This window comes from Tiliqua scincoides, chromosome 7 (genome assembly GCF_035046505.1).
Source record: "Tiliqua scincoides isolate rTilSci1 chromosome 7, rTilSci1.hap2, whole genome shotgun sequence".
Classification (NCBI taxonomy): domain Eukaryota; kingdom Metazoa; phylum Chordata; class Lepidosauria; order Squamata; family Scincidae; genus Tiliqua; species Tiliqua scincoides.
Window position 1 is genome coordinate 34512038 of NC_089827.1, and position 9761 is coordinate 34521798.

The 9761-nt window shown below is 46.5% G+C and overlaps 1 protein-coding gene across 5 annotated transcripts in view; it reads right to left on the reverse strand.

The window, feature by feature from the left end:
• Positions 1 to 4572, reverse strand: part of USP6NL (USP6 N-terminal like) — a 182269-nt gene extending 177697 nt beyond the window's left edge. For 2 of the 5 annotated variants that reach the window (XM_066634373.1, XM_066634372.1), the window contains exons 1-2: positions 4408 to 4572; positions 1850 to 1914 (exon numbers count right to left, since the gene is read on the reverse strand). The gene's annotated coding sequence lies outside the window, so the exon portion shown is untranslated. Of the gene's footprint in view, positions 1 to 1849; positions 1915 to 4263; positions 4341 to 4407 lie in introns of those variants that run through there. The other 3 variants (XM_066634374.1, XM_066634371.1, XM_066634376.1) reach the window with 2 other exon arrangements.
• Positions 4573 to 9761: the final 5189 nt, after the last annotated feature.

Consider the following 9761-nt stretch of genomic DNA (forward strand, 5'->3'; position numbering starts at 1 on the left):
GGGGTGGAGCCATGAATGCCACCTTGAGCTCTTTAAGCAGAATCAGAAATAAATGTAAATAAACTACAAATTACTGACTTTTTCTCTATAGACAATTAGCTAACCATGTACTACAGTCCAAGTGTGCCACTCCACTGGATACTTCTGCCTGCCCCAGGCTGCACTGCAGATCAGCAGACTACAGATAGAACTACACATATGTACTGAGGAAAGCTGCACTTGTAGGGGAGCACATCTCTCATGGCCACTTTATACAATCAATGATACCTTGGTCAAACTACCTTGTTCAAACTATAGAATGTCAGGCTACATGGATTGTTCCACATCTGAACACTTTCCTTTATATGTGAATAAAAAGAGCACATCAGGGAGGAGAGATCAGCCTTGCATGCTATATTGCAAGAAGCTTTTCTTCCCAGGAAAAAAAAACACACACAACAACCCACCCTACAGCCAAAGTGGTAGATCTAGAAAAGGCTAATTCTGTTGAGTATATAAGCCGACGCCATTACTCGACTTGTGGCACACTCATCAAAAATACTGGGTGCCACTGTCCCACCACCACTGCATTGAAAATAAGGTTGTCAGAAATAAGCTACTCTTGTTGCAAACCCCACTCACATTTTGGAGGATTTGTTTGAAACACCACACAACACCTGATCCAGCTGCTTTCACACTGACATGCCTTTCCTGAACTGTAATTTTGACACAGACATCATAATGTGATGAAGACTCTAAATTATATGATGCTAAAAATGTACTCTTTTGCAAGTCTTGGCCATTATGGTTATTAGAAATTCCATTCTAATGACTACTCCACCCAGTATGAAGGCAGGTGCTATTTTAGCATGGGCAAAGCCTCTGTGCAAGCAATAGGTTCAATGGCAGCAGCACTATGCCTCTCACATATCTAGTCACCAAGACACAGGCATTATTTTCTAAGTTATGTACTCACTGCATTAGATGAAGCTAGGGAGTTTTCAGCCACCACCCAGGAATGATCAATTGCACCAAGGAAAGCTAGATTCTGCAGTCTGCATAAGCAAATGCAATGTAAGCAAACTTACTTTGCATCCTTTCTTCTGCTAGTCAAAAAAAGCCCTGCTGAATCCAAACAAAGGTTCATCAAGGACAGCACCCCGCTTCCTACAGTGATCCACCAGCTGCCTCTGGAAAGCCCACAAGTAGGGCATGAAGGCAAGAGTACACCCCTTCAGAGCCTACTGCTTCTGAAAATGGAGGTTTTGTTCATTTATACACAACAGCCACTGGCAGAAGTATTGATAACTGTACTCCACAAATTTGTCTATTCCTCTTTTCAAGTCATTAACACAATCTGTGGCAATGAATTTCATAAATCAATTTCACATGGAGTGTACCACTTTCTTTTGTCTGTCCTGAATCAACTAATAATTTCATTGGAGAACTCCACTCTAGTATTACTGAAGAGGAAGAAAATACTTATCTCCAGTGACATCTTCTAGGCCCATGCATAACTTTTATCATGCCCCCCATCCCATCACTAGCATCTGAAATGCTTTAGTCTTTCCTCATACAGAAGGAATTTAACTGCCTGATTCTTTGGATTGCCCTTTTCAACATCTTATGGACCACTATGTTAATACAAAAGGGATGGTGGGAAATAAACCTTTTAAATAAAAACAATACATACTAGTTGGCAATCTCATCCGAGATGTCCACCCACCACTTTCAGCATTATCTTCATGACAACAAGAGCTAGAAACTTGCTTTTAACACACACACACACACAAACACACACACACACACAAGCCCATGGATGTTTATTTGAAAGTACCATAAGTCTCTCTTATCCTAATAAGGCTCTCACCTCCCACTTGCAAAGAACTTGGGCCTTCAAAAGACAATTCTGCACTTAGTGGATTTTCTTCGGTTCTGTAAAATAGCAGCACATGCAGAGCTCTAGTTACGATAAGCTCATATGTGGTTAAACATAATACAGACAAGAAGAAAAGAATCATGCAATATGATTGCCTTTCCCTGAGCAGCAGTAAGAAGTGCTCACTTTTGACTTAACTCCCACTTGTATTATAATTGACTGGTTTCTCCAAGAGGTGTGTGCACATGCACACACACGCAGTACTGTCCCGTTTTCAGTCTCAAAGCCTCCCACAGGACATCAGTGTACAAACCCTAATTCTCCTAATCAACAGACCGACCAACCATCAATTCAGAGATAATTCTATAAAATGAGGACTTTTCTGCTGCCCTCAGTTCAAATTACTCAGCAGAGAGTTAATTACATAGCAGGCTTCAGGACAAGAATACAAGCACACACAAAAAGAATACAGAGAGGTCTCTTGTGAATTAACAGTTCACATTTTCCATCCTCAAAGTCCAAGAAATGCTTAAGTTACAGTAAAAGCAAATAAGTTCCTATCATTTAAGAATATTTCCTGAATCACTGAAAAATGAAGTAAGGAGTAGTAGATCAAATATTTACAACACACCCTCTACCTCATTCAACAGTTTAAGTTTATAATCAAACTTTGTGGTAATTGCAGATTGATCTGCATAACATTCAACAACAAAAATACAGAGCATCAGGTTAGGGCAGCTATCACTTAAATCACAATTGAAATAAATGAATGCATACTATACGAAGTCTGATCCTATGCTTATTTATTCTGCAAAAAGTCCCAATGCTTTCAAAGATGCTTACTCCTAGGTAAATATTGCCACCTTATTTAGAAAAAAATCATGAGCTTTGTATGGAAGACTTCTGAATAAATAAAGTATTGGATCAATATGAAAGAGTTCTTTGTTAGGTTCCACAAAACACACTTCAATTCCACCTAGATACAATATAAAAGTAACAGCCCACTTGGCTCAGTAAACCAAGTCTCAGAGACTGTTCCAAATTTTTAAACAAAGACAGTCATGCAAAGAGACTGGTAATAGGATACAGGGACTTTCAGGTCACTCCTGGTCCAGTCATTCAGTCAACAGCAAATTCAGCAGTTTCACTATAGTTCCCAGAGGGGCAGGAGACCACATCAAGGAAGTGACTATCCAATTTAATAACAGGCTATTCCAGAAATGACCATTGGGGGCAGGGAAGGAGAGAGAAAAAAAACCAAGATGCAGGGTCTGGACTTTTACAAAAGTCACACTTAACTAGTCCTGTGTACACAATACCCCACAAGACTGTTTTGCTTGATTCCTTTCTAATACCAACTGACTCAAGGGAAAAGAAACAGAGGCATGAACACAATTAGTCCAGAGACTTTTGTATCCAAAATCAGAAACTCCCCCTATTACTATTACTATAGCCTTTCATCACTAACATTTGGAATTAAAGCCCAGAACTGAGGCAAGAAGGAAAGTATGTAATTAATGAACATCTTTTTTCTTCTCAGTTTTACACTACCAAAAGGGACAATGTATCTGTACTTCAAAAGGAAGTTTTGGTTCCAATTCTCCTCCTTTGTTTCTACTATTTATTGTGACGGAGACTGAACACACACTTAATTGTGTACTCATAATTCTATTCTGATAACACAAGAAGAGTAACAAGACAGTTTTTAACTGCAACCCACCAAAATTATGCTAACAGCAATGAAAACATACACAGTGGTTGTAAATCTCCCCTCCCCTCCCTTCCTCCCTCCCACATGACAAAGGATGGTGTAATGTAGTGGATCTCCCAAGTTTTACAGATTCCCTTGCAGCACACCAGAGGGACAACCCCTTTAAACTAAACAGGCACCACAACAAACACCTGCAACCCTATGCACACTTACTGACAAGAATGGAAGCTGACCCCAGTTCAAAACCAACACACCAAAATCCTGTGAGATTTGCTTCTAAGTAAGCAGACATAAGACTGGGCAGCAAGTGGAAGAGCTGAGATGCTCCAAGCCCCCCTCCACACCCCAAGTGGCCACCTCAGCAAACCTTCTGCCTCCCCTCCCAGGCACTTCTACCCCCCTCAGCCACACATACTCCCTCCCTTCCCACATCGCCTCCAGATCCAAGCTGACCCCCATTTTCCATCGAGGCAAAGCCCACTCCCCCAAGGAAACAGATTTTCAGGAGGGAAGCTGTCCCACCACCTCCCACAGCCCTGTTTCCCCCTCGCCCCCCATGAGTGGGGAAGACGGAGGGTGCCTCCCCTCCCCCTTTGTCTCCAGGAGCAGCGAGGGTCCCGCCCCCCACCAGCGCAGAGGTGGCAGCATCAGCCCTCACCCCCTCCCGCTCCGTCACCACGTCCTTCCCCCTCACCGGGCAGCAGACCCTCCTCGCCCACTCCGCAGGCGAGGGCCCCGCGCCCTCCCCCTCAGGGCGGCCTCCGAGCTCAGGCGCTCCCCACCCGCTGGGGAGGGAGCGCCTCGGCCACCCCCCAGCGCCCCTTCCCGCCCTCCTCACCTCACCGCCGCGACCTCGGCCTCCTGCTCCTTCCGGGGCCTCTTTCCGCCTCCTCCCCGCGGCGCTGTTCCCAGCTGAGCGCCCGGGACATTGGCCTCCAACCAGGAAGTGGCCCGGTGTGACACCTACTCCCGGCTACCATAGCAACGCTCCCCCGCCCGCCGCGTTCGGAACAAGAGTCGCCTCTCCCAGGCGCTCGCGGCCCAAGGCAAGGCATAGGGCGGTCCCACGCCCGCCGCCATCTTGCGCCCAGAACGAGGCTACGGAAGCCGAGGAGCCCCAATCCCGTTGGGGGTACATAGGACTATCACAGGAGCGCTGCCATCTTGCGCCCAGAACGAGGCTCGACTCCGCCTCCAGAGAGGGAAAGCGGAGCAGAGGGGCGGCTATTTCAAGCGATTCGGCTTCAGCATGCCCATTTGAGGGGCCAGGGGCGGGGGGAGCCTGAGTACTACCAGCTCCGGAGCCCAGGTCAACCAGGCGGGCAGACCTGGGCTCCCCTTCTGACTGCCCTCTGGAGCTGCCTCTTCCAGGTGGGAAGACCTGGGCTCCCACCCAGATTAGGAGCCCAGATCTACCTGCCTGGTTGACCTGGGCTCCCGCTCCACCTCTTCCAGGCAAGTAGACCTGGGCTCCCAGCTGAACTGGGCTCCATGGCTGAGTTTCACTGGGCAGGTAGACCTGGGCTCCCCACCTGGACTTGGAGCCCAGATTTCCCTGCCAGGTAGACCTGTGCTCACACTCCACCTCTTCCAGGCAGGTAGACCTGGGCTCCCGGCTCTGCTTGGACTGTTTCCTATCCCAGTAGGTGCCCTTGCCCTCTGGCATCAGTGTGAGGGAGCCACGCACCCACGGCCTCCTCTTGGATGCAGCCCTGCCTACTGGGCGCAATGCAAGTTCTGTCCTGTAAACAAGCCATGGGGAAAGAGTTCTTTTGGGAGCCTGTCAACTCTGATCTGCTCTTCTGTGCAGCAATTCCTAAAGAAGTGGGAGAGAAGTTTCGTAAACAAGTGAAATGAAATAAAATGCCCAAGAGTATCTGAACGGGAGGCTTTGGGGGGGGGGATTATGGTTCAATAGTTAAACACCTGCTTTGCATGTAGAAGGTGCTAGGTTTGATCTTTGGTACTTCCAAATAGGACTGAGAAAGATACACACCCCTTCATGAAGCTTTGGTGCTGTTTGGTGGACCTCTGGTCTGACCTGCTACAAGGCAACTTTCTAGTCTCTATACAGCCTTATCTCGCACTGCCTTGCCCCCACAGGACTCCAGCTTTCATATTACCTTGTAATGTCCTAAGGCCTCGGTTTTGCCCACTGGAGTAAGGGGGGGGTGTCTCCCCTCTGCCTCTTGCCCATGTTGCTCTGCAACTAGGGAAAGTTTATTTCTTATTACCCTTCCTCCATTTTTTCTTTGGGAGGGTCAGCACCTTGGTGTGTCATCAGTTTGGATACAGTAAACTGTTGGTATTTCTCATTCATTGTACACGAACTGTGTGTCAGGTTTCCGCATGCCTCCCATTCATCAGAACAAGGCTTGCACAGGACAATTTTTTCTGCGGACTGTGGCCACAGACATTTGTTCCATGCAGTCATCTGCCATTACTATTAGGCTGCAACTCCAAATGTATTTACTAGGGAACAAGACTCACTGGATACAGTGGCACTTGCTTTTGTGTAAACATGCATGAGATTATACAGTACTGTACTGTTAAACTGTCATTCAATTTAAGACTTGCCTTCTCTTAATTTGCTTCTCTTGGTTTTTCCTCCAACCAGTTCCACTGGCTGCTTTTGTTTGGTATTCAGGTGGTTTAGGGCTCTGTTCTTATTACTTCCTGTCTTCTGAATCTGTTTCAAAGGCACATTGTGAGTTAGTCTTCCTTGACAGACAGATAAAAGGTGCTATTTTTGACAATACAGCTGTTCTCCATCTCCCTGCCTTCTGCCCCACTTTCCAATTATCTGGCTTCACCTTTATGTTCTCTTTTCTCCCTCCTGCCTGCTTTTTCACCACTTCTTTCCCCCTGATACCTCTGCTTTAGATTGTCTCTTGTTTCGGTGTTCTTGCCAGAACCCTCTTAAAGCTAACATCTATTGTGCAAGTGACATCTAAATCTAAGATAAGGCACAACTGGACCAGGAACTGGCATAGCAGAAAGAGGTAAGTGGTGCAATTCTGTGTTAGCAGAGGTAGCATCAAGAGTTGGGCTTTGGCCAAGTGCCTATGCCCACCTGGATAGACCAACTCCTGAACTGTCAGTACTTCTGTCAGTCATAATGTCCAGTGTGCCATGGGGGGGGAAGCAAGGAAGCCTGACTGAAGTGCTTTACCCCAAGGCCACTAGCCACATGGGCCACTGTTGGCTTAGAACAGATAAAAGAAGCAGATAGAACCAATGAAGAGTTTGGTAACAGGATGGTGTATTGTTCCCTCTGTAGCACCAGCCCTGTTTCTATGCAGGGAAAAATGTCCAACTTCAGATGTTACACTTGGAATCAACAAGTGTTACCAGTGAATTGTCAATTAATTAATTTATTGCAGGGGTGTCCAAAGTTTTGGGCAGGAGGGTCACATCGTCTCTCTGACACTGTGTTGGGGGCTGGGAGGGGAGAATTAATTTATATTTCAAATTTGAATAAGTTTACATAGGTTTACATAAATGAATATATTAAAGATGAACTTATATGAATGAATGAAGGTCTTGCAATCGCTCAAGGCCTTGTTCTGCCAGATTCCCAGTCCAAGCTCCACCTGGGGAACTATACCCACCTTTAGCTAATTAGCTCCCCTTCTTTCCTCAAAAAATGACCCTGGTTCTGCCCTGCAGCACCACTGGACCCCACCACCAGGGCAGCTCACCTGTCCAATCTACAGAGGTCCTCCCTCCTGGCAGCAGCCCCTAGGTCCTCAGTAGGTCCCAGGCACAGCAGCCAAACACCAGTCCCAGTGTCTCCAGTAGTTTCTGCTCCAGCAGCTTCCAAAGTCCATTCACACATCAGCAGTTCTAGCAGTCCATTAGCCATCAATTCCTTAGCCCATGTCTCCAGTCTGTCCTTCCTAAAGCTTTGCTCCTTCTGCTACCCACACCAAACTCTCCCTTCATCAGGTGCTGTTATTCCTGAGAGCCCTATTGCCTTGAAGTGGCTGCAGCTGTGCACACACTTGGCTGGATGCCCAGGCCTTACCCTTAAAGGGGCCACATCTACCTCCTTGCCAGATCTTCCAGGATTCCAATACAGGCCTATAAAAGGCCTTGCACAATGCAAGGCTGACCTTTCCTTTGCTGCCGCTACTGCACCACAGATGTGAAACAGCAAGCAGTGGAGGGGGCCCTCATCCCACAGCTCCTGTGAGAGGTCAAACAGTTGCCCTCACACTGAGAGCAGTTGCATCCAGCCAGTGTGGGCTCCAACAAATCACCAGAGGCTCATTGGAGACTGAGAGCTCTCTGAGGGCCGAAAGTGGCCCCAGGGCCGGGGGTTGGGCACCCCTGGTTTATTGTCACATCTTAGTGCAGTGGAGGTGTCGTTTAGCCAGTCTATCTCTGGTATCAAAATGCTTTAATCCAAGTGTGCTGGTTGACATAGCAGAGGGAGAAGAAGATGTCAGTGTAGCTGATACCAAGACCAGTGGGCCAGTGGTCTCCCTTAGTATGAGGCAGCTTCAGCTGTTCATAAGCATTTCAGGTTCACTGAGTACAAGATAACTACCTGTCTACTCAGAAGTTCCACTCTGCTCAATGGGTCTTAATATACACACTTAACTCTCAGTTAAGTGTGTATATGTTAAAGCAGTGGTTCTCAAACTTTGAGGGAGCTTTACTCCCTCAGTAAGTTCTTGTCAGGGAGGGACTAGGGCAGCGACATGATCCCCAGGATCATGTCTCTTAAGAAGGGGCGAGGGGGAGGTGCTTGTGACTTGTGCTTGTGAAGGCAGGGCTGCAGGAGGTGCAGGGAGCCCTGCCCAGCTCTCTGCAGCGCTCCCAGAGGCTTGGAACTTTCCCTGAAAGCAAGCGCAAAGTGCCTCCTGCAAAACAGAAGTGCTTTGTGCCCACACCTGCTGCAGCCCTGCCTGCACAAGCACAAGCAAGTCACAAGCACCCCCCCACCTGCCCCCCCATACGGACCCTATCCTGGGAATTGCTTCACTGTCTCTCCCCTGCCCCTTAAAGGGACAGGAAACCTTTACATGAACTTTACACGAACTGAGAACCACTGTGTGTTAACCACTTTTCTGCACCACCTCTCACGGATTACATATCATGAGAACAGGAAAGCTTCATCCTATGTTTGTCTACTCAGAAGTAATTCCCATTAGATTCAATGGGGCTTACTCCCAGGAAAGTGTGGATAGGATTGGGCTGTTAGCTCTTAGCTCAGTAGGCAGTTCCCAGTTCTTTCCATATCTAACATTAACATTAGTAGCAAAATCCTATGCATGTTTACTCAGAAGTCTCACTGTTTTCAATGATGCCTCCTTCCAAGTTTGTAGGTTTAAGATTGCAGCTGAGGTGATCTAAGACAAGCCTAGTTTCTCAGCCTCAGCCCTCTTCTCTTGCCACTGAAAATATAAGGATTACTGGGATAACTTATGAGAATCAGACTCTCACCATGAGTGAAAAATCCATTTTTAGCCACTGTTAATGTTGCATCCATATTCACTGTCTTCTTGGAATAGGTCAAAACAATCAAAGTGTGTTCATAAAAGGAGTCTGGACTGGAGGAGAGTTAGAGAACTGTTGTCCACAAGCTGCCAAGACAAGAATAGCTGTGTGTGTGTGTCTTATTTATTTTGTACCTTCCTGATGTAGGAAAAGGAACTATTGCAGACATCAACCACAAATCTTTAAAGATGAGGGGGGAAAGGGATATCCACTGAACAAAAGCTTGTTTCCTTTGGTTAAAAAGGAAGTCTTCCTTTCTTTATTATCTGTACTGACACCCAGAAACTCCCAGGCTGCATGGACCCAGTTCCTATTGTATGAGTCAGTGGAGCTGAACCAGTATAACAGAAAGCAGAATACAACCCTCGGGCTAGAACCTTTCACACACTCTAGCTGTGTCCCAATCACTGATGCAACATAAACATAAAATGACTTTTCAAGAAACCTATTCAGGCTTACTAGCTTGAATCTTGGATATATCACTATCAGGTTCATATCTGTGATCTAAATTCTCATAAACAGCAGATTAGATTACTGAATTGTACTACCAGTTCATCCATGTACAATATTATATTGCTCCTCCATATACAAAAAAATTAAAATCCTGCTGTATAGACAGCTAAATGCCAGGGATAGCTTCTCCCTGACATGCTTGTCTTCTGTACATGGGGAGTGTTTTATATGGAG